Source organism: Anolis carolinensis, chromosome 4, assembly GCF_035594765.1.
Source record: "Anolis carolinensis isolate JA03-04 chromosome 4, rAnoCar3.1.pri, whole genome shotgun sequence".
NCBI lineage: Eukaryota > Metazoa > Chordata > Lepidosauria > Squamata > Dactyloidae > Anolis > Anolis carolinensis.
In genome coordinates, this window is record NC_085844.1 from 51,576,146 (window position 1) to 51,600,930 (window position 24,785).

Sequence of the window (24,785 nt, forward strand, 5' to 3'; positions counted from 1 at the left end):
TCCAGTGGAAGAGAGGCCTCCACAGGAAGTTCCTTTACATTGTGATGGGCAGCGGGCCCATCTGTCCTCCAGCTGGAGTAGAAGCATCATAGGATGCTTCCAAAGGTAAATGTGATGAGGTCATAAGAGAGAGGAAACACAGACAAAAGGATGTCACTTAGAAGATGTAACTCAAAGGAGGTAAATCAGAAGTTGTACAAAGGGAAAGGCAGGAAAAATAATGAGACTGGGAACAAAATAATATTGGAGGAAAGACTAAAATCTAATCTTAATAGAAATGATTATATCCATTCTCATTATAGCACCCACATTATATGAATCCTGAAATGATTTGTTTGCTGCCTCTACTTCAGCTTTTTCAGAGTGTTGGACACACTGTTAAAATGAAGCATATGTAGGGTCAATTCATGCTGAATAGTTATTAGAAACCATGATAACAAAAGTCATTACACTGCAGTTCAGTTTTGATAGTAAAATTTCTGCAACATTATCACAAATCCTCATGCATTAGTGCAATGATCCTTAGTATAGTTTCATATTAGAATCAAAAGACTGCACTGGCATGCGTGATACCAGAAGTCTTGTACATTGAAAGAACCTCTTCAGCTTAAGCATATAACCCCGTTTTGCCTTCTTTGCACTGAACAATCCTTATTCAGTGCTTCCTTATTTTTTCCTCTGTCTTTTTCTTTTTAATAAATGTACTATTTACATGACAGGTCAGCCAAAAGAAATACGAAGTCATCTAAAAATATTAGGAATTGCTTGAAACATCCACCGTTTTCTTCCAATAAGTACAAGTTCCTTGCTGGTTGACAGAAGTCACTGAATTAATTTTTTAAAGTACAACATATTGCTTAAATTCACAGAAAATGAAGTATCTGTTTAGAGGGAGTTGTTCAAAGTCCCGTATTTTACACACTAGCAGCATAGTTTATACAAGGGGAGATAGTACGGCTCTCAGTTTTAAATAGTTGGAAGCCATAGATGTCTTAAATTGAAATTCTGATGTAGGAAGGCAAAGCATTTGTTGTTCAAGATTCCTCCAGGCATAATTTTTTAAAAGCTGGCTGAAAAGTGGTTGGGGTTGGGAAAAGGTATCAGGTGATGACATTGTATACTTGTTTATTTCCACAGTCATATACCAATATTCACCGAGGCTTTGAGCTCAGGTCATCCCAAATACCATTGTACGTAGTTTTTAGAACTTTAAAATCTTTCAAAACTATTTTAATTCATTATAGTATTTAATATGTTTTTCACTTATTTAAATTAAAATATTTAACTCATTTTAATGCTATGTATAATCAGCACTGAGATTTTTTGAAGTATAAATAATTTTATAGATAGATAAATTTATGAGAAACTACTTCCGGATCCTGATTGAGAACTATGCTGTATCTGGGCTCTGTTAGTCTATGTCAGCCCAATTTGCCACCATAGGCTATATAATCCAACGCACACAACAGTATTGAACTTCAGTTGGCTTTTGTAAATTACTGTGAACATTTATTTAGATTTTATGTCACTATATAATTCTTGTTTGATCCTGTCTGACTATATTGGTTTAATTTATCAATGTTATGTTCAATTCACTGATATTAAGTTTAATTTGACGTTACGGTTTTAACACTGTTTTCATATGTGGGATCTTGTTGGGACTTTATGCCTATATCTATCTGTTTTATGAAGGCATTAAATGTATGCCATTGTTTATTGGAATCTGCCCTGAGTCCTTGGGGAAATAGGGCAGAATAGAAATAAAATTGTTGTTGTTGTTGTTGTTATATAGATCTATCCATTCATCCATCTATCCATCCATTGGCTGCCAAATTAGTTCTGTACCTGTTCAAGGTCTTGCCCAAGTCTCATGTGAAAGATTAGCTGTCATGAATGAGTAAGCTCATATTGTCCAATCATCAGGATAGATTCTGCTCTCCTTCCATCCACTCTGTGACAGCACCTGTTGATAGAAACTTATGCTCTGGATCTGTCCATTCAGCCCACTCTATCTACTCTTCTATGATCACTTAAAGCAATGCTACTCATAATCACGGACCATGGACCAGAGCCACCAGTTGTTAGTCCTTGAGCCATCAGCTTGTTGTCCCAGAGCTTCTAGGGAAGAAAGGAACATGTGTAGTCAAATATGGTTGGACTTCATGGCACACTGGAGAAAGAAAATAAAAAGCATTAATCTAATGCAGCATAACTCTGAACTATGTATGCCTCTCTACTCCATGTTTGTGTATTGTTGTAGCGTGGCTTGGAGAAAAATGCATACAGCACAATCAAAGAGATTACTGGCTTACTGAAATCAGCTAGGTTAATGAATACAGTATATGACTCCCTAGCATATTTATAACATGCTGTGTCAACATTCATACCAGAGCAATTAACAGCATTTTTAAAAAAAATCCCAACATACAGTCATCTAACTTGACTAGTTACCACAAGTCATGGGCCTGGTAACCGGTTCAGCCCTTTAATCTGTGTTTTCATATCATTTGTTTCATTTGGATGACACTAAATGGTACACCTCCCTCCATTACAAAAATAATAGTGAAACAAAAGGAAAGTAAGAGGCACTCAGCACTCGGCTGCAGGCCCTGGTAGGCATGGAAAGAGTGTGTGTGCCATGCAGGCCCAAAGTACCAACGCCTGCCAGGGCCTGCAGCTGAGAGCCGAGTGCCTCTTACTCAGTGCTCGGCTGCAGGGCTGCCTGCATATCACACATGCACTCTTTTTCCAAGGAGAATGCTTCTTACTCAGTACTCAACTGCAGGGCAGGCCCTGGTAGGTGCAGATGCTTTGAGCCTGCATGCCACACACACACACTCTCTTTCCAAGGGCCTGCAGCCAAGCACCTTTTACTCGGCCCTTGGCTGTAGGCCCTGAGAGGTGCGGGCGCTTTGGGCCTGCATGCTACATATGCATTCTCTTTGGAAAGAGAGTGCATGTGTGACATGCAAACACAGAAGGCACCTGCGCCTGCCAATGCTTTTATGGGCCTGCACAGTTGTGAAGCAAGATCGCTGGCAAACGCGATGGAGTGCAAGCCCCAGCAAGTCACCAGTAAACATGGTGCATTCCAGCCCAACACTAAGGATCACAACGTGAGTCCACCTCTAGCTCCGATGAAGAGACCTCAGCAGTGGCGCAAGGTATGTTTCCTGATTGAAGGGGGAAATGGCAGTGAGAAATGGCAGTGGAGCTGGCTATTTTCACCCCTCTAGCCCTAAAACTGAGAGGAAGGGAATGTGGGAAGCCTGCCCATTGCTGCCAATAAGATGAAAATATTCATTTTTTTCAGACCAGGACAAAAAAGGTCATTTGAGAGAGGAACTTGAAAACTAAAATGGGGCCTTACGAATGAAACAAATAGAAATGGATAGTGATTCAATACAAATATACAAGACTAGTAGCCACTGATAGGATTCGCTTCCATTAATATGACTAAGGACCTTACTCCATGTGTTGTGTGTGTGTGTGTGGGGGGGTGTTTAGTCTTGAAGAATTGCAAATAACTATGTTCCGTTATTCATAACTTATCACATGTTGTCTGAATTAGCTGGATTACTATATGTTTTCATCCTTTTCCCATCAGCGAATGGATTCCCTGACCTCCCCCCCCCCCGCCCAATATGTTACTTCAACATTGTGAGGGATTGAATTCTAATAGCATTTTTTTAAAAAAAATATTATAGCAGACCACCCGCAAGATAACCCATTTATCCAATTCAATGTGGGCGATTCTAACCACTTCCTTCCCACGTGTTTTTTGGTGCTTTAGAAATGGAATATCACAGACCCTAGGCTTCTGGGACAATCTCAGATCATCTTCTTCCCACTCCCTTCGAGACTGGTTTAAACATTTATATTATGGATTGTGACAGGTGCAGACATGAAATCCCCCTACACCTTGGGACGGGCTCTGTCATTTTCCATTGCCTGAATGGATTATAACTGTTTTAAAACTGGGGGGAGGCTCTGGGATAATGTCCTAATTCTACTAGCTACAACTATACCTTACATTACCAAATCTCACAGTTTGTTTATCTACAGTGTCAGGAAGAACTTACAAGCCTAAACTCTCACTATTTAATTTAATTGAATGACCTCAGAATCTAATATTATGAGGAGTCGCAATTTTCACACTGCTGTGATTTTATACATCTCTTTAATGTTTTTCTTCGCTCTCCTCTCTTCCAAAGCTAACCACTTCCAAACATTGCAACACATCCCCATAGGGGACTTTGGATCACTTTAATAGATATTTTCTGGCAACTTCTTCAGTTCTATGGTAGCCATTTTGTTGTAACTGCAGTGGTATATAGCACTGCCAGAATGGCAGTGTCATAGAGCTATACAGGGTGATTGAAAAAGAACTCCTTATTCACCATTTAATTTAAATGGTATAAAGGTGTTACAATATTGGCTTTTGCTCTTATGACATGGAACCCTTCTTGGGACTATTGCACAGTTCTACCCAGCTTTTTCACAGTAGTTTCACATTTCTTCATTGTTTCCCACTACTTATGCAATACAACCTTCCTTTCCTGGTCAGTCACCTCCTACTTATACAAATCATGATATGCAAAGATTGGCTTTTTGGTTCCAGTATGCTTCACTTTATACTTGATATAATTGTATCTTTGAATGATCCAAAGGTTTCTCATGGTGTTGTTCTCCTTGTAGTCCACCCTTGTTTTTCTATTGTTTCTTCAGCAATGAAAATCATTTTTAGATGAAAAAGTGGGATTGTTGTGTGCCTGCAAGTCATTTTTAAAGTCACCCCATCATACTGTTTTCTTGACAAGATTTGTTCAGAAGGGTACTTCCTTTTCCTTTCTCTGCGGTTGAGAAAGTTTGAGTTGCCAAAGTCACCCAGTGGGTTTCCATGGCCAAGCAGGGATTCAAACCTTGGTCTGCCGGAGTGCACTACACCACACTGGCTCCATAGCCACATCACACTATATGATTCAATCTTGCAAATTATTTGACTATTTGACTATGTTACCTGCATTTGATCAACTTTAGGATTGAAAAGATAAGGATTTGTAATTGAAAGTCTTCAGATAAATTTAGAATGATCTACTCAGGGCTCTAACATATGTATGCTGGACAGATGTAAGAAAAAGACAACTCCAATCAGGCTACTTGTTTTATTTTGCTAGCCCTGACTTACACAAAGAAGTAGGAAAATGGAAAATAAAATTTCTAACAGGGCTTTGTCATATTTGCTGTGCTTTGAGAGAACTATGTTTTGATCTGTCAGAAGGAACAGAAGCATAGGTTAAATCATAGCATCTTTTCGTGATCTCACAGACCAGTGCTTGTTAGAAATTTTGGAATGTGCTTTCTGTCAGCACACATATATCTCGGGAGTGTAGAACCATATGGACAGTTCTCAGATGAGATTGAGAGCTGATATTTTAAAACTGCTGGAATATATAAAAATATGCTATTCTAGTCAGACTCTGATTAAAATATACACTTGACTGGAGAAGTTGCTCTGAAACGGATAGTCATAAGGCTCTTACAACTGTAGGAAGCCTTACACACAATTCATACCTGATTGACAGGCAGAGTTTCATAGATGGTGATGATGCCATGGTCTAAAGACTACATGATGATAGTATGGTTTCCCAATATGATTCCAGATATGTAGTTTCAAAAAAGATAGGGAATGTGTGTGTGTGTGTTGAAGTAAATAGGTTGTGTTAGAAGCAGCTGTTAGAAATATGGGGAAGGGCTGTAGCTCAGTGATAGAGCTAATGCCTATGCATTCAGAAAGTCTTCAGTCCAATTCTTTTCTCTCTTGGACAAGAAAAATCACCTGTCTGAAATTGTGGAGATCTCTGTCAATATTGACAGAATAAAACTTGAGGGACAGTTCTTTAATATGTTTTTATTTTTCAGTTCTCTTAATGGAGGGTTAAAGAATGCCACTTTGTAATGATTGTTCCACCTTCCTTCCGATCTATTCAATTTGGGAAGGATATTTCCAGCCGATCTATTCAGTTTGGGAAGGATATTTCCAGCAAATAGGAAAAAGAAAGGGGAGTAGTAGAGAGACGGAGATGCTCTGTTCACATATCCCCCAAGATTACATGGATGTTATTTTTATGTAATCTTTTATGATAAGGGCATCAGACTGCAACTTTTCCCTAGACAAGCATACAAGCAATTTGAAATGAACAGGCATTACTTGTGATTCACAATGAGAATAATTTATTAGGAGCTGTCCAAGATTAGGAAACATCCATGTAATCTTTCATTTTGGAAATATCACAAATTGGTTGTTTCACCTACTCTTCATTACTCATCTACCGATCACCTTTGATTTCCTTATGGGAAAGATAGTAACTTTATTAAATGAGTTATAACATTTCTATTTTGGTAATTGAAAGATAATGCAATTCTATAAATGTCTGAGAGCCAGCATGGTATAGTCGCTTGAGTGATGGACTATGACTGTGGAGACCAGCATTTTAATCCCTATTTAACCATGGAAACCACTTGAATTTCCTTGGGCAAATCACACACTTTCAAACTCAGAAAAACACAAATGGAACTGTAACAAAACTCCATGATAGCTTCTCCATAAGTACGAATCCCTTGAAGGCACACAACAACATAAAGTACTACTTAAAACAATTCTCCCCCAGTACAATGAAGCTTACTCTCAAGTACATGTAAGAAAGTAGGGGTACAGAAATTGAAAATAATAAATAATGAAGGCATAAAGACAATACTTTTGCAAAATAAAGCAACAACTAGTGATGTCATTAAAATCACATCAAAAAGAATATGTTTATTTGTTTTTTTAAAATACTTTTGAGAGTAAGCAAATATTTAACAGACTTTTACAGAGAGTCCCTCAAGTCTTAATGTATTTTTCCTCTTTTCTTTTTTGGGATTTTTCCCCTCACTGAAAACAACAACAACAAGCACTGAGCAAGTCAGGAAATTGGTTGGGGGGGGGGGGACAATTAATTATATAATGAATTACATTTTAACATGTAACTTTCCAAATGCAGGGAGGTAAGAGAAGCTTTTTACAAGGCTATGACACATATGATTGAGCACTCCCAATTATTAGAGCTATTACTTGCATTTTATCAGTGCCTGAGCCACTTCTATTGAAGGAAATTGCAGTGGACAAAGTACAGCCCAAAAAACGCTTATTGTGGGTCCCAGCACACACACACATTCATACCATGTACTCTAGACCATAGTTTCTTAAACTGTGGGTCCCACTCAATCTTAGGGTTGCAAAAAATTGGCAACAGTAAAAGGTTTCTGAATACCATCTAGACATTTACACAAATCTATTAATAACATGCTATGTTTCCCATGGACTTTGCAGAAAATGCTTCAACCATACTTCACAAAAAGGAAACTCAGTTTGTTTAGCAAGCCTTGCAAATGCTGATTTATTATTAGTAAATGTTTGATTTCATGCCTATTTTATATACCTATAATACAAATGTATCAGGCAGAAAGGAGTCACAAGCAGAAAACACTTAAGAATCCCTGCTATACAGTCCTTCATATGTTTTTGATGTTACTGACAATCATTTTCCTTTCTATGAATTATAGGTGAAGCATTTTCTGCAGAGTCCACTATAGACAGTGGGTGTTATTGCCAACAAATTTGTGTAAAAATGTGGAGGTCAGAAACTTTTTACTGTTGCTAAATTTCTGTGACCCCAACATTGAGCTAAGGGGACCCCATTTGGAGTCAGGACCCACAGTTTTAAAAGCACTGATCTAGACTAATTTTTTTCAATCAAAGATAGATAGATTTTTTTTCAAATCCCTTTCACATACATTGCAGAGCTCCTCGCCCTGCAATGTTTAACATCAGAAACATACCCTTTAAAAAAAGAATCCAGAATGAGGATCTTTTTCTGCCCCCTGCCCTTTTAGCATTGCTTTCAGTCATTGCAACCATCAGATGATCCCATGGCAGAAATATTACCCCCAGATATACCAAAGTTGTGTTAAAGTTGTCCACTCTGATTATAACTCATGTAAATACTGCTGAAATGGTTTAGTAGTTCAATGGATTTTAGTAAGAATCATGTTGCTGTAGCTAGCCATGGTTAGATAACATCATGAACTCTGTTCCAGCTTTGATCTTTGTGATCACAGATGGCTTGACAAAATGGATTATTATTATATCATACAAGGAAGAGAATGGGAGGTATATTTTAATAATGTAAATGTCCTTTAAAATTCTCCTGAAAAAATGGTTTGAGCTCCTTGGAACAGAAAAGACTGTGTACCAGTTGACAAGCAAAGCAGCAATGCAGATCATATATTTGTTTAGGAGATAAGTAAGGAAAGTGTCATACTGACCATTAGGATAAAATAGCCCAGGCTAGCTCTACACTGCCCTGTATCCCAGGATCTGATCCCAGATTATCTGCCAGGACACTGAGCAATGGATTCAAATTGCAAGAAAAGAGATTCCATCTAAACATTAGGAAGAACATCCTGGTGGTAAGAGCCGTTCAGCAATGGAATATGCTGCCTTGAAGTGTGGTGCAGTCTTCTTTTCTGGAGATTTTTAAGCAGAGGCTGGGTGGCCTTTGCTGGAAATGCTTTGGATGTGTTTTACCTGCATGGCAGGGGACTGGACTGGATAGCCATTGTGTTCTCCTCCAACTCTGTGATTCTGTGATTCTAACAAAAACATGGCTACACACACACACACACACACACATAATGGTGATCCACACGTGACTTTCTAAACTGCTTTCAAGTTGGATTAAAGTTGGTGTGTGTGGCAGTACAAGGGGCAGGGATACCCTGCACTGTAACTGGGATACAGCTCTTGTGTGAATTTGGCATTTATCATAGAACAGGATTTTTTAAAAATCCATCCAATGAAAGGCAAACTCATATTTAAGTGTTTACTATGATTCTATGAGTATGACAATACAATAGGAAACCACGACTTGATCTTGATGATGGTAGCTTTTTAAACTGCACTCCTGCTACAGCAATAAACCTTGGGGTATGTCTTATATCTATTCCTGATGTATTCTCCCCCCTTTTTTTACAAACACATTTGTTCATATCTCTTGTGTATCTAGAAATATGAAAGCTAAGCAGGCTATTTATTTGTCTGTTGATAAGCATAAAGAGATTACATCCTGTTTCCATATCCATTTGAAACTAAGCAAAATATCGAACTTTCTTTTCCACCCCCTCCTCCTTTTTCTTTCTTTTTAATAGCCTGTCTTGGTTCTCTAGTTATAGCACAGATGCACCTAAAGTTTGCTAGAAACATTTGCCATTAGCCTCCTTTAAAAAAAATTAAATTTGAGGATAATCCTACCTCCAGAGCTTATTCTGTTCCTGGCCATTGACTGTGACAGTGAAAGGCTCATCTGAAAGCACTGGAGCGTCCCATCTAAAAGCATAAAACATATTACATTTCATGAAAAAGCTAATTCAGATTGTTTAATTCTGGTAATATTGCCTCTGTCACCTTCAAAATCAAAATGTTCTTTCCTGTTATTATAAAGAAAACAACCAAATTGCTTTAAAACCCATTTGAATACACAGCTGCCTTATGTTGCATACTAATTTGATTAAAACGTTTGTGCCTCACCAGCATTTTGTATAAAATACACTGGTAAATCTAACAAAAAAGCATTCAGATATTTTAGTAATTTATCAATGCAGTCAAACAAAGAAAAAAACGAAAAAAAACCCACAGTAGCCAAGAAATACCCCTGGACAGAGCAAAATCATGTTGCATTAATGGAAGATACTAAACTGGTTGTCTTGCTGTATTTGTTTGCTCACAGCTATGGGCATTGTGCCAACCTCATTGAAAATAACTGCATTAGTCAAGTGTATCGAAATTATTACAACAGAGTCCATCTCAGCTATTACTGTTGAAACATTTTGTAAGTCTTCCCTAGAAGACATTTGTTTGAAGAGTAAGCTTTGCATAAATTCAAGTCCACTTTGATTTTCCACAGTTTTTAAAAAAATGATTGTCTTTTCCATTATGTATTGTGGCGTTTTGCTTTTCTACACATAACTATGATGCATTGTAGTAGTTTTTAAAATAGGAAATATTTTTGTTATTTGTGCCCACCCATCCTAAAATTGGTAAGAGATAAGCAAATAGATATGCTTCTTCAAGGCAATATACCAGCATGCACATAAAGCCAGCCCTCATAAATGGAGAATTAACAGAAGTGTAATCAGAACTGAAGCTAGCATTTTTAGTCAAGTTTTGCAATCTGTCAATTGGCCTGAATTTCTACAATATCCCTAATGATTTTGGAAACACACAACTTTTTACATAGAGGTAATTATATCAAAGGTGGGTTACGTCAACATCTACAGGCAACATCCTTCCCAACTTCCAACATTGCTGCAAAAATCATTTCCATACTACCATTTTTGACAAATTTGCAGTCACAACCAAGAAATGGCCAAGAAATCAAAATATGGCAGTGTGACTCGACAAGGTGCAGACTTGTCAAGTCCTCATGAAATTGCCAGCCTCCAGGATACAGGATGAATTTTTAAAGGCAGCTAGTAATATGGTATTGTCTGTGTTGATGATACCAAGTTGTTGATGTTCCTTCCCCCAGTTTTCACTACTTCTTCCTCTAAGACTATTTGCACATTCCATCTGTCCTGTATATAAATTTAACTGATGCAGAGGCAAAATGCATCCTTGTCTTATCCTCTTGCCAATTAAAAAACATTGTTTCTCCTTATTCTGGTCTCTGGTCCAGAGTATAGGTTATGTATCAAGACAATAAAATATATTGACTTTCCCATTTGTTTTAGAGAGGTTCATAGTTTCTCATCTGCACAAAAGCTTTGTTGTAATTTATAAAGTACTGTGCGATTTTCTCCTGAAATTATTTGGTTTACTGCATTAACCAACATATAATTGCATAATGATTTCTAGTGCCTCCTTCTTTTCTGAATCCAGTGTAGACATTTTACACTTTCCACTACAGAGTAAAGCTGTTGCTTTGAAAATTAGTTCAGTGGTCTAATAGTTGATACACTCCTTTATGCTCCATACCTTGACGACTGGAATATATATTGAGCATTTCCACTCTGTGGATATTGTTTTATTTTCTTTCTTTGTGGAGAAGTTTTATTTAAATAATGTAAGTGTGTTCTGTTTTTGTAGCTTGAAACAGTTCTAATGGTATACCATCTTGTCCCGGTGATTTATTTCCTTTGACTCCTTTGAAAGCAGATATTACTTAACTTTCGTTAGAGACCTTTGTTTTATAATTTACCACTGTGGACAATGATCAGCAGTTCTTGATAGTCACTTGGGGGAAAAAACTTCATTATAGGCAGTCCCTAAATTATAAACATTTGACTTACATGCCACTTCTATTTAGGGAAATGCTAAAAAAAATGCGCAAACTTCTGTACAGTGGCACTTATTTCACATGCCAGTAAGGTAATGCTCAAGATACTGCAAGGTAGACTCCAGCAATACATGGAGCGAGAGTTGCCAGATATACAAACTGGATTGAGAAAAGGCAGAGAAATGAGAGATATCTCATATTGAAATGCCAATATTTGCTAGATAATGGAGGAAGCTAGGGAGTTTCAGAAAAACATCTATTTCTGTTTTATTGACTATTCTAAAGCCTTTGACTGTGTGGCAAGTTCTTGGGGATACCAAATCACCTTGTCTGTCTCCTGAGAAATCTGTATAATGACTAAGTAGCAATAGTAAGAACAGACCATGGAACAACAGACTGGTTCAAGATTGGGAAAGGAGTATGGCAGAGCTGTATACTTTCACCCTACCTATTCAACTTGTATGCAGAACACATCATGCGACGTGCAGGGCTTAACAAATCCAAGGCTAGAGTAAAAATAGCTGGAAGAAACATTAACAACCTTAGATATGCAGTTGATACCACTGATGGTTGAAAGTCAGGAGGAGCTGAGTAGCCTTATCACCAAGGTGAAAGAAGAAAGTTCAAAAGCTTGGTTGCAGTTAAACATCAAGAAAACCAAGATTATGTCAACCAGACTGATTGATAACTGGAAAATAGAGGGAGAAAACATGGAGGCAGTGATAGACTTTATATTTCTAGGCTCAAAGATCACTGCAGATGCAGACTGCAGCCAGGAAAACAGAAGATGCTTACTTCTTAGGAGGAGAGCAATGGCCAACCTCGATAAAATAGTGAAGAGCACAGGCATCACACTGGCAATGAAGGTCCACATAGTCAAAGCAATAGTATTCTCCATAGTAACCTGCGGATGTGAGAGCTGGACCATAAGGAAGGCTGAGCGAAGGAAGATAGATGCTTTTGAACTGTAGCGTTGGAGGAAAATTCTGAGAGTGCCTTGGACCGCAAGGAGATCCAGCTGGTCCATACTCCAGGAAATAATGCCTGGCTGCTCACTGGAGGGTGAGCCAAGGATATTGGAGGCCAAGATGAAGTACTTTGGCCACATCATGAGAAGACAGGAAAGCTTGGAAAAGATCATGATGCTGGGGAAAATGGAAGGAAAAAGGAAGAGAGGCCGACCAAGGGCAAGATGGATGGATAGTATCCTTGAAGTGACTGGCTTTACTTTGAAGGAACTGGGGGCGGTGACAGCATTTTCAAAATCCATTTATCATAGGGACAGAAAGTGAGGTGTAATCTTTTGAACAGAAATATAGACAGCCAATCATATGTTACAATGATATTAACTGTTTGCTATCTAAAAATAAAAATAAAATTTGGCAGGAGTTACACTTAAAATCTATCTGTTCTGACTTACATGTAAATTCAACTTAAGAATAAACCTACAGACCCTATCATATGCATAATCCAGGGACTGTCTGTACTGCAGAGGAACACACTGGTTATTTAATTCAGGCTTAATTAGTCACAGTTTATGAACATCTAAAACAATGATTCCCAAACTTTTGGTCTCCAGGTGTTTTGGACTTCAGCTCCCACAGTTCCTAACAGCTGATAAGCTGACTGGGATTTCTGGTAGTTGAAGTTCAAAACACCAAAGTTTAGGAATCACTGATCTAAAAGGTTGTGTTCTTGTATTTGTTATTAGGAGCAAGTAGACATGTAGAATCAGCATAGTCATAGCCTCATATAAAACACAAGTAGCATCTATCATTTACAAACTTGAAGATGGCATTAAATATGTGTGTAATATTTTGGTTACAGCCAACCAAATTCTATTCACACAGATTTGGATACAAACCTAAACAAAAGCATTCACTATAGGGAGTTCTGCTCAGGTTATGTCTCTACTGTTGGAAAGAGGAATTATTTTTGCAGGTTCACTATTCCTGAAGCCCCTTGGACCCTGTGAAGGTTTCAGTCAAAACAGTATGTATGGGACTGCAGGAGCTGGGGAGCAAAATGTGAAAACAATTTGGTCTGCCCTCTTTCTATGTGTAGTGTCTCTGTTGGCTCAAATACCTTCTGTGTTCAAAGGAAACACTTATGTTCACAGATGGCTGTGTTGGGATCTAACCCATAAGCTGCTCTGTAGAATCTAGTGTCCTTGTTTACTTAAGAATACTGACTTCTTTCTATGGATAAATTCAGGAGTCTCATATTGTCAGCAAAGTTAATCCTTCCTTAGAAATGTAAAAAGTTCTTAAATCAACACATCTAATCTAATTTGAATCAGCCTAGTTCAATTTTAAATAGTTGCAACACGATAAAAAAACCCTATTATTTTCATTTGTTATTATCATAGCAGACCAAATATTTCTATGTTGGCCTTCGTATAAAGTAGACTCTGTTAACCAGCACCCATAGCAATTGGTCGATGTTGGATAAATCTCATTTCTGGTTGCTTTCGAGTTACTTTTAAAATAGGCCTAACTGATACTGTACTCCATATTATACTGTTGTGGCTGATAGGAGAGAGAACACCAAGAGCAACCCTTTCTTGAGGCTGAAAAGGATTTTATTTTCAGCTGAAGACTCTGGCGTGGACTTTCCTCCAAAAGCAAACCAAAGCAAGGATAAAAGCGTTGACTTTGCCTTTTATACATTTTCAAAATAAAGGCAGAAAAGAAACATGCTTCTACATACATCTCGTCATCAATACATCACTTCAGAGGTCTACATACATGGGCATAAATATGCTTGTCTCAGCATTTTCCTATCTAAGCACTCTAACCAGCCTGTAGCAAGTTACAGATAACTAAGGTTCAGCTATGACATCAACCAGGGGCCTACTTTTGACCTGTCAGGGGAGAGAAGTCCACTCTCCTTCCATTAATGTACCAGGGACCATCTCCCACTGGAATGTATAGATAACAGGCCCCCCTTCTCCTCCCTGTCCTGCCAGCTTGTGCATCCTTAGAATCTAACACACACACAGAGAGTCTGATTTTTCTATAGTTCAGTTCTTCTAATGTGCATACAATGTCTGAAAATCTATATTTTCCAATACTTCCTCATCAATACCATATCACAAACTCTGTATTGACTTGATATTAATACAAAATTCATTAATGTAAAGCAAATAAAAACAAAGACAAACTTAGCTTAATGTAACATTTCTGCTTCATTATTTTATTTTTTATTTAAAGTATTATTTCTTTGATTTTTTGCCAGTTTTTGAGTTCTGGTTGATTGAGTGCTGGTTAACTGAGAGTTTACTGTACTTTTTAAAAAGGTTCCAACAAGTAGAAGAAAGGACAACAGTGTGATAATATATATTTCCCAAATCAACGTTTAAGGAATTAAATCGGTGTGGTCTAATATATTACAGGAACAAAAGGATACAGGGAGGAAATCATGCGGATTCTCCTTTTTAATTATTTTTGCTGGAAAACTGGCATCCTAGCACGGGCCTATTTGGTCATGCCTAAGCTAATCGTGTCTAACCCTTTCCCAGTGGGGCTGAGCTGTTCACTTCCTGTCTTGCTATCATATCAACTAAAACTTAGTCATATACAGCCATGATATGATCGCCGCCAAAGCCATTCTCTCCTGTAGCGAGACCACTGCAGTCTCAGGGCACCCAGGAGATTCTGTGTCAGAAACCCATCACTTCCTGTGTCGTCTTTCAACTCTTGTTCAATTGTTTACACATTAAATTATACAAAAGTGCTGTTTGCAAAAGCTCCCTTTCATCCCCCCTCCCTGCCTCCCTCCTTCTTTGTTTGCAAGGAGCTGGTTTGTCATACTGAAATGGAGTTTATGTGCAGTAACAGCCTAATAACCCAGCAACTTTAGTCACTTATTAAAGTCAAGCATGTGTCTTTGTTTCATGTTGCTAATGATGTGGAACCATAGAGGCCCAAGTATATTTCGCCTGGACGGTGTGGAAGCGAATGCTGAGAGCTCATTACTTGGCTCCCCATTGGAATCCTGCAGGCTTTTGCTCATTGAGGAGACTGTGGGGGCTTTGACAGAATTATTATACTGAATATTTTTAGACTCATTAACTATATCACCAAAGCAAAACATCTCTTCCTTAGATGCAAATGGTTGCAAATTCGGTGGCTTTGCTTTACTTATTGCCGAAAGAAAGGATGAAGCTTGAAAACAAGTTAAGGAAAGGACTTTCATGCTTGAATGTTTGAATTTGCAGTATATATTCAGCATGCCTAAGCCCCGTTCAACTCATTTAAGACACCCATGTCTATGTGCCTTTTTAAAAGGCCCATATTTAGTGTCATAGATACGCTGCACAGTCATGTGCATATCTACTCAAAAGTCAGTCTCATTGAGTTTATTGTGGCTAACAGCACAATCCTACATAGAAGGAAGACCCTTTCATTTTAGAGGGACAGAAGGAGATTTGGGATTCCAAGCAAGATTACAATAAATGGAATCAGATTGCAGCAGTCATAAACAGAATTTGGATTTTTTTTAAAATTTGAAGTCACGGCAAGACTTCAAAATAAGTTCGCAGCTTGGGAGTTCTCCTGGACACATCGCTAAGACTAGAACCCTAGGTTTTGGCGGTGGCCAGGGGAGCCTTCACACAATTAAAACTTGTGCACCAGTTGTGCTCATACTTTGAGAAGTCAGACTTGGCCACAGTGATCCACACTCTGGTTACATCTTGCATAGACTACTGCAACACACTCTATGTGGAGTTGCCTCTGAAGACTGTTTAGAAGCTTCAAGTAGTCCAACGGGCAGCAGCCAGGTTGTTAATCAGAGCAGTGTATGGGGAATGTACAACCCCCCTGTTATGTCATTTCCACTGGCTGCCAATTTGCTTCCAAGCACAATTCAAAGTGTTGGCATTAGCCTATAAATCCCTAAATGGTTCCAGTCCAGCTTACCTATCTGAACGTATCTCCCTTTCTGATCTGTTACAATTATTATGATCTTCTGGGGAGGCCCCACTCTCGGTCCCGCATGGTTGGCAGGGCCGAGAAACAGGGTCTTCTCTGTGGTGGCCCTGCAGCTGTGGAACTCCCTCCCCAGTGACATCAGAACAGCCCCCTCACTCTTAAGCTTCAAGAAAAATCTTAAGACCTGGCTATTTAAGCAAGTCTTTGGGGATTAATATGACCCATAAGTATGACAGAATCTGTTTAAGAATGGCAAAAGCAATTGGTTTAATGTTTACAAAGCTCATCTGGTGCTAGATCTTTGATATGTTTTAATCATCTGAAAGATTATTTATAATTGATATGTATATGTTTTTTACAGTTTTATAATATTGTGTTTTATTGTTATTATTATTGTCTGAATCTGGCATTGAATTATTGCCATAGTTTGTAAGCCACCCTGAGTCCCTCTTCGGGGGTGAGAAGGCAGGGTATAAATACAGTAAATAAATAAATAAGAACACTTGTTAAAAATAGGGAGAGGGGAAACTCCAAATACTATACTGATGTCATTAAATTTAAAAGTGAGAAACATTTCTTAAATCATACAGATTACTCCTATATTGTTTACCAGCATATTCAGTTTGGCTTCTTTTCCATTTGTATTGTTAGGACTATGGAACTAAACATTCAAGAGAAAAATTATTAAATTCATAGTCCATCCTTTCTCCTTTTGTCAGACTGGTCCAATATAAGCATTATGAAATATTTACATGTTTCTCATAACTGTCCAGTAACTCTCCTTAATCAAGTGGCTTAACAATGAGAATAAAATCAGATATCAGCATTAATTATGAATTCAATTTTGATTGTTTTTATAACATGTTCTTAAAACTATTTTATTATAAGTTTCCTCTGATTTGGTTTTTATTGCTATTTTTGAATTTTGGGTTGTAATGTATGTTATTATTTATTGTATTGTTAAATTGTGTTATGATATGTTGTTTTATATTCTGTCATATTGTATGGTTTTGGGCATGGCCCCATGTAAGCCGCCCCGAGTCCCCGTTGGGGAGATGGTGGCGGGGTATAAATAAAGTTTTATTATTATTATTATTATTATTTGAGGCTTAAGCTGTACTGGAAGAAATAGCTATGAATTTTCTACTATTAATTTTTAAGAAGATAAATTTTTGGATTCATTTATTTGAAACTTGAACTGTTCAGTATTTAAAGTGATCTGTATTTCACTGTTATATTATTTGCTGCTCTGTGAGAAAATATTTCTTTATAATTTATAGGCAGGCTTCATTCGTTATACATGCTGATAGAAATTCCTTTCACACATGCCTCTGCCTATGGAGGAGTAAGGAAGTTGCCTGCACCCATTTATCTTAGAAGGATATTCAAGTGTAGTTATGTTGTCCAAGGAGCAAAATCCAATAAAATTCAATCAATCAATCAATCAATCAATCAATCAATCAATAAAATTCAAAATACACAAAAGAGCAATGACTGCTATCAGTGAACCAAAATGAAATCTATTTTGTATATTTTGGTTGGCTAATAAAGGTATTGCTCTTTCATGGAGTCACAGGGGCACAGTCTCTCAGCATATGGGGTCTTCTGGTAACGACCTTTCAATATGGCAGATTGGAGGGCTTGGCAATGTGCCAGAGTGAAGGCCCCCCGATGGCTGGAAACCTCTAGTGTTGTTAGATATTTCATAGGGGAGGTACAAAACCTACTGACTCTATCGATAATAAAAGATGGGGCATTGGCTAAATATAACTGGCGCTCAATTTCAGTTATTCGTTGCTTAATCAGAGATTTGACTTGGTCGTAGCCCATACTGGTTAGCAATCCTGGAGAGAAGCCCAAGGATGAAATTTTGGCTGCTGCTGCTTTTTTCCATCTGGACTGAAAGTCATCCGACATAGTAAGAGGTGCAAGGCCAGGGGGAGAGAGGGATAGTCTAAGCCAAGAGTTCCATATAACCACCCACACCCTGGCCTCAATTTTCAGGAAGCCAATCTCCAGACGTAGGGTGGTATTGGAGACACACCTTGGTACCTGGAGGGCCGATCTTATGAATTTGGATGGTACACAATCAGAAAAGGGGCCTAACTGGGCACCATATAGAAGTTGGCTTGGCATCAAATAGTTTGAGAGCTGTGGATATGTAGTGGCCCCTTCTTGATCTGAGATATTTTAGTCCATCTCCATCCAACGGTTAAGAAATGTTTCCATTCTGTCGTTTGACCCGAAGCACTTTATAACTATACTACTGCACTTTAGTTCAAATGGCCCCTCCACACCATCCCCCTCCATCAACCTGGTGGTTCATTTCATTTTATTGTATTTTTACTCATTTTATTATTTTAATGTGTTTTTAAAGTTAATATAATGTATTGTTTTGCACAATGTTGATTTTACTGTGTTTTATTGTAATATGTTTTAATTGCTGTACTTGTTTATTGTTTTCGGGCCTCTGTCCCATGTTAGCTGCCCCGAGTCCCTGCCAGGAGATGGTGGTGGGATAGTAAAATAAAGTTACTTACTTACTATAGCAGACTAGTTTCTTTGAGCAATCTCAACCACATAGTCTCCATGGGCTTTTCTGCTGCTGGAGGAATTGAGGACTATCCCCAGATATTTAAAGCATGGGTCCTGCTAGATTTTATTTCCATCTATATTCTAGGTGGGGCCCCTGGTGGCACAGTGTGTTGAAGCGCTGAGCTGCTGAACTTACGGACCAAAAGGTCCCAGGTTCAAATCCCTGGAGCGGAATTAGCACCTGCTGTTAGTCCCAGCTCCTGCCAACCTAGCAGTTCGAAAACATGCAAATGTGAGTAGAACAATAGGTACCGCTCCAGCGCGAAGGTAACAACACCCCATACAGTCATGCCGGCCACATGACCTTGGAGGTGTCTATGGACAACACCGGCTCTTCGGCATAGAAATGGAGATGAGCACCAACCACCAGAATCGGGCATGACTGGACTTAACGTCAAGGGAAACCTTTACCTTTACCTATTCCAGGTGTGAAGCTTGGGTCTTTTGGCAAATGCAGTGATTTTAGTTTTTGGGTAGTTGAGTTGCAACTGGTTCACAATATAATATTGTGCCAGAACTCTCATGGCTCTTTTAAGGTAAACCTGTTTTATTTCTCTGTTAGATCCTGTGTGGGGCAAGGGAGGTTTGTGAGAAATTTTTGGTCACCTTCTGCTTGCAAATGCAAGTTACTTTGCTTGTAGGTTGCACTACTGTTGTCATATTCCTAAATATGGAAACAGGTAACAGGAAGACTGTATGAAAGAAGGAAGAGCCAACAAAACCCCTTACCTTCCACCAGCTGAATTCTCCACTGGATGTTAGCCTCATACATAAATTAAAGAAATGCTTCCATCCATGGATGCCTGTTCAGGGGTTATCCAATTCTATGGACCTAATCAGATTGATGAGGGGCAGCAGGATGATTTGCCAGCCTCTATAGCGAATCCGCAAGCAAGCAGGACAAGCCCAGTGCACAGCACCCTGTCATTGATAACTACACCGGGAGTGTAAAATAATTTAAGAAGTAGATATTGATCCATTTTAGCAATTTTATCATGGGAAATTTCTGTTGCCCAAGTAAAGTACAGCTGGTTTGATGTTAAGGAGGAAGCAATTTGCTCATATTTGTGGTTCACTTGTTGCACTAGCTTCCTTTGACAATGGTGACAGTCCCTTTATACATCAAGAAATTCTTCTCCCTTCTGTGTCTGCCAGAGGTTCTTGAGGGAATAGTTGCCACTGGAATCATGTTTCCCATAGGGACTTTAAGCATTAATAGAACAGTTCTGATCAGTAGCCCATTGTCAAACAAAATATAAAAAGGAAGAGTTGAAAACCTGTCAGAAAAGTACAGTAATCAATCAAGCTATATGTTCTCAGCAGCCAAATGCAACATCTATGTTTTCCCAATAAGCCAACAGTTTAATTCATAATTAATTCAGTTTACCAAGGATATTTATTCAAATTGGAAGCACTACCATAGAAAGAGAATATGAAAAATACAGAGACACAATATACCTAAACACATGATGTTTTGTATAAAAATGTTAAATTGTATGTTACAATTATAGGAGGGACATCTCATGCATCTGGTGAGCTCAAAAGACCTATTACTTACACCTGGAATCTACGGGTCCAACCAGGGTTGAGCTACTAGACTCAACAGGAAAGCAGCAGTCCTGAACAAGGGAATACTTATTGGTTGGGAAGGGGGGGGGGGGGGGAGACCAAATGAAGACATTGCCCCCCAAATTAAAATTATGCCCTTTAAATAATGTTTTTCTTCAGTTCTTAAATTTCAAGCATCAATTTTTGTATATAGTGATAAACATCTGTTTCACAGTATACTGATGACTGCTGAGCAAATTCAGGTTGAGTATTTCTTCTTCAAAATGCTTGAGAGCACAAGTTCTTTTTCAGATTTTTTTCAGATTGCAAGGTATAAGGAAAGGAATTTCATTTAAAAACACCTTGAAAATACAGCAATAAGTTAGTTGTTTGTTTTTTTAAAAAATCATAGTTCCTGCTGTTGAATACATATATCTGATCTCTATAATGTATGTAATGATATTAAATTCATGGTTTCCAGTGAAGATAGTTTAAGTATTAAAAAGGAAACAAATGTATTGCTGTTCATCTGTCAGATTAATTTTGGTTAAACTATATATCATTGTTCTTAAGCTATCAGATAGCATCCTGCCAATTTAACCTCACTTGTTAATATAATTGTAATATCCATGTCTCATGTGCTTGGGCATGATTTTGATAATGTTGAATACCATATTTGTTCAAGTAATTACTACATTATCGTATTGATTTTCAACATCCTGCTTCATTTCTAATACATTTGGATTTTGTAAATGGTACACATCCCTAAAATTAGATACCACAGTGCATTAAATTATAATTTCTCTTCTACTGTGAGATGTTTATCATTTTGATTTGGGATGTTCTTGTACCTAACAATAAGAATAGATTAAATAGATGATTGCTCTCCAGTGCAGACTAATTAGCTGACCGTGACAAAGGAATCTGGTGAATTTTCTTTGGAGGATTGAATATAGATGAAATTCTATTTGTCACCAATTGAAACTTCATTATTCATGTACATACTATTTTCATCCAGTCCTAATCCGTAGAAAAAAGATAACATCCTGATACTTTCACCCTGATTTTTCATTAGTGGATAGATAAAAATTGTTGTGATAAGCATACTTATTGTTAATCACTAATTCAAAAAGCACTTTACAAAGGAAGTAGAGCATTTTTTTTAAAAAAAAATCTTCATAATTCTGTGGATCTAGATAGGATCTTCAATAGTCTGTAATAGTAATAAAGAACCATTTATTGGCTGTGCTTTGCTCCCATAAATAATTCTTAGACTTGTTCCAGTTTCTCTAGTCTTTGAGGATCCTAGAGTTTGAACTTACAGGAATTTGAATAAAATGACATGATTTATACTGAATAATTTTAATACAATTACATGATTTTATCCTAATTGTACTGCATATTTATATAAATATTATGTATATTCTGGCATGTTGTTATTTGTTCTGAAAGCCAGTGCTGTACATATTTTAGTGCTCATGTTAGCTCAGTTATAGAGGACTTGTTTTCCATGCAAAACTTCCAGATCTAGGAAAGATGTCTGCATGAAATCTTGTAAAGCTGTTACCAATCAGTGTCAACAATACTGAGCAAAATTGATCAGTGGTTGAATTCAGTATAAGACTTTTTGCTATACTAAGCCAGCTCATTCTGGGGCATTACACAGAGACCTTCATGACCCAGTTCTAGGTCTGCTGCTAAGAAGTGGGACAAATAGTCCCAGTGCCAGTTTGAGGGTGCAGCTGACCCCCCTTATTCCATTCCTAGACCCAAGCCATAATCATAATCATAAAGTTATGTTAGTACCTCTCTTGAAAAACCACCTCTCTTGAAAAATGAAACCAGATTTTCATTCCTCTGAATAACAAGAGTATAAACATCCATACAGCATGGGTGATGCCTGGCTCAACAGCAGTCCACATGAGAAACATCTTGGAGTCTTTGTGGACAACAAGTTGAACATGAGCCAACATGAGCCAACAATGTGATGCAGCAGCTAAAAAAAGGCAATGGTATTTTGGGCTGCATCAACAATACAGTGTCTAGATGGAGGAAAGTCATGGTGCCTTTCTATTCTGCTTTGGTTAGACCTCACCTGGAATATTGTATCCTTCTGGGCACTACAGTTTAAATGAGATATTGACAAGCTGGAAGGTGTCCAGAGGAGGGCAACTAAAATGATCAAAGTTCTGGAGACTATGCCTTATGAGGAGTGTCTGAAAGAGCTGGTTATGTTTAGCCTGCAGAAGAGAAGGCTGAGAGGAGACATGATAGCCATGTATAAATGTGTGAAAGGGTGTCATAAAGAAGAGGAGCAGGTTTGTTTTCTGCTGTCCTGGAGACCAGAACTCAGAGCAATGGGTTCAAACTACAGGAAAGGAGATTCCACCTGAACATTAAGAAGAACTTCCTGACTGTAAGAGCTGTTTGGCAGTGAAACTCTCTGCCTCAGGGTGTGGTGAAAGCTTCTTCTTCCTTGGAGGCTTTATAATGGAGGCTGGATGGCCATCTCTCATCTGTTGGACTAGATGGCCCATGTGATCTCTTCCAACTCAGTTATTCTATGATTCTAGGCGAAGCATGATCTTGAGTTGTTGCTTCTGTCATCAGAAGAAAAACTTCAAGATCCTCAAATAAGCTATCATCCCTGAATAAGAAAATTAATCATGAGATGATAGAACCACAGATGCCAACAAACTTCATGGTGCCACCACAGGAAAACTCGCCCAAGGCTGAGTTACTGTGCTTAGTATCCTGGGGCACCTAGAAAATGGGTGATACCGCATGCAGGTTGCACATTCATGGCAGAATATATGAGGATTCCCACCACAAAAGTCCCTAGAGGGAAAATCTTTAACAAAAGATAATCTTTGCAGAAGGCCTAACTGCAATATGACTAACCCTAAATAGGAGAAGCTGGGATCGTATACTGCGATCATCGATTGTATTCCTCATTCCATTGCAGAGATTAATCAAAGGTCACTCTAAAACAGAAAATCTCTTCATAATTCATCTATACCACAACTTAGTATCCCATCTATGTGTGTGTCTATTTGTGTCTGTGTAGATATCTCTGTGTGTGAATGAGACATACATTGTGTCTCTTGTTTAGGACAACACCCCTTTCAATATCGTTTAACTACAGAGACTTGAATTTTTAAAATATATCTTTTTAAATAGGATTTTTTAAATTCAAAAATGATCTCAGATTTACTCCATTCTATATAGTTGTTCTACACCTTGCTTTGACCTTTCTGTGTTGTAATTTTGTTGTGCAATCTGTAAAAGAACCTTTTTGTAGCATGATATTTTTATTGTGTTTTTTTGAACAGAACATCCAAAGATATATTAGAAACAGCTACAATAGTGTTTTAATTGCAGGCCTATGCTATATACCCACCTTGAGATGCCAGATTTGGCCACAGTAGTACATGCCCTAGTTATGTCTCGTCTGGACTACTGCAACACGCCTTACATGGGGCTGACTTTGAAGAGCACTTCTATAGCGTAGATGCTCACCTATGCACCCAGGCTTATGGTGACACTTGAACATGTGGCTCTCACATAATGATCATCAATCAGGGCCATAGAATGGTTTTGATATTAATCCACAGATTTGGTTTTTAATCCTCTTTTAATGTGTTAATTGTTGTTGTCAATAGTGTTTTTATTATGGTTAGTTTTAAATAATCGTACTTAATTTTTATGTTTTTGTATTTTTGTGGTTTTTATGGCATCAAATGGTTGCCTTGTATATTGTGATCGTCCTGAGTCCCCATAGGGAGAGATGACGGGATATAAATAAAACTGGCTTTGACTTTGACTTACTTTATTTTAAAGGAAATATTACTTTAAAATATTAAAGAGGGAGTGGGATAGGAGGAGAATCCTGCCCCGACATAATTTCTCTGAAGTACAACAGATCTATTACACAAGGGAATGTTGTGAGGATGGCAGCTATTCACTGGTTTTGCCCCAGTAGCACACAGCATCATCAGTGCCAGCTTGCTGCCTCATGCGATGAAATCCTTTATCATTTTTTCTGTCTATATCTTTTCCTGCCTAGTACAATAAAATCCTTTATCTTTTTTCACCTGCCTATTATCTCCTAACTTCCTTATGTGCTCCAAACCAGCAGTTAGTGGAGTGCTCATGATCAGTCGCTACAACCCTCTCTCCTAGAGAGGCACTGAAGACCCAATGAGCCATGAGATATAAAAGGTTTTTAGACACTTATCTCCTTAAAGCTCTCCAAGAACATCCTTGGTCTAATATTACATCCTTCCATACCCAGGAGATGAAAGTGGATGAGTCCATCAAGAGAGCAATAACC

At 38.1% G+C, this 24,785-nt stretch overlaps 1 protein-coding gene and 1 long non-coding RNA gene across 7 annotated transcripts in view; one reads left to right on the forward strand and one right to left on the reverse strand.

The window, feature by feature from the left end:
- The window catches only part of ccdc178 (coiled-coil domain containing 178), a 206,995-nt gene that overhangs the window by 159,462 nt on the left and 22,748 nt on the right, over nucleotides 1-24,785 (forward strand). The window lies entirely within an intron of this gene.
- Nucleotides 1-24,785, reverse strand: part of LOC134298881 (uncharacterized) — a 35,208-nt gene that overhangs the window by 2,781 nt on the left and 7,642 nt on the right. The window contains exons 2-4 of the long non-coding RNA XR_010005998.1: nucleotides 9,353-9,427; nucleotides 2,060-2,118; nucleotides 1,846-1,963 (exon numbers count right to left, since the gene is read on the reverse strand). This is a non-coding gene — a long non-coding RNA (uncharacterized LOC134298881). The remainder of the gene's footprint in view (nucleotides 1-1,845; nucleotides 1,964-2,059; nucleotides 2,119-9,352; nucleotides 9,428-24,785) is intronic.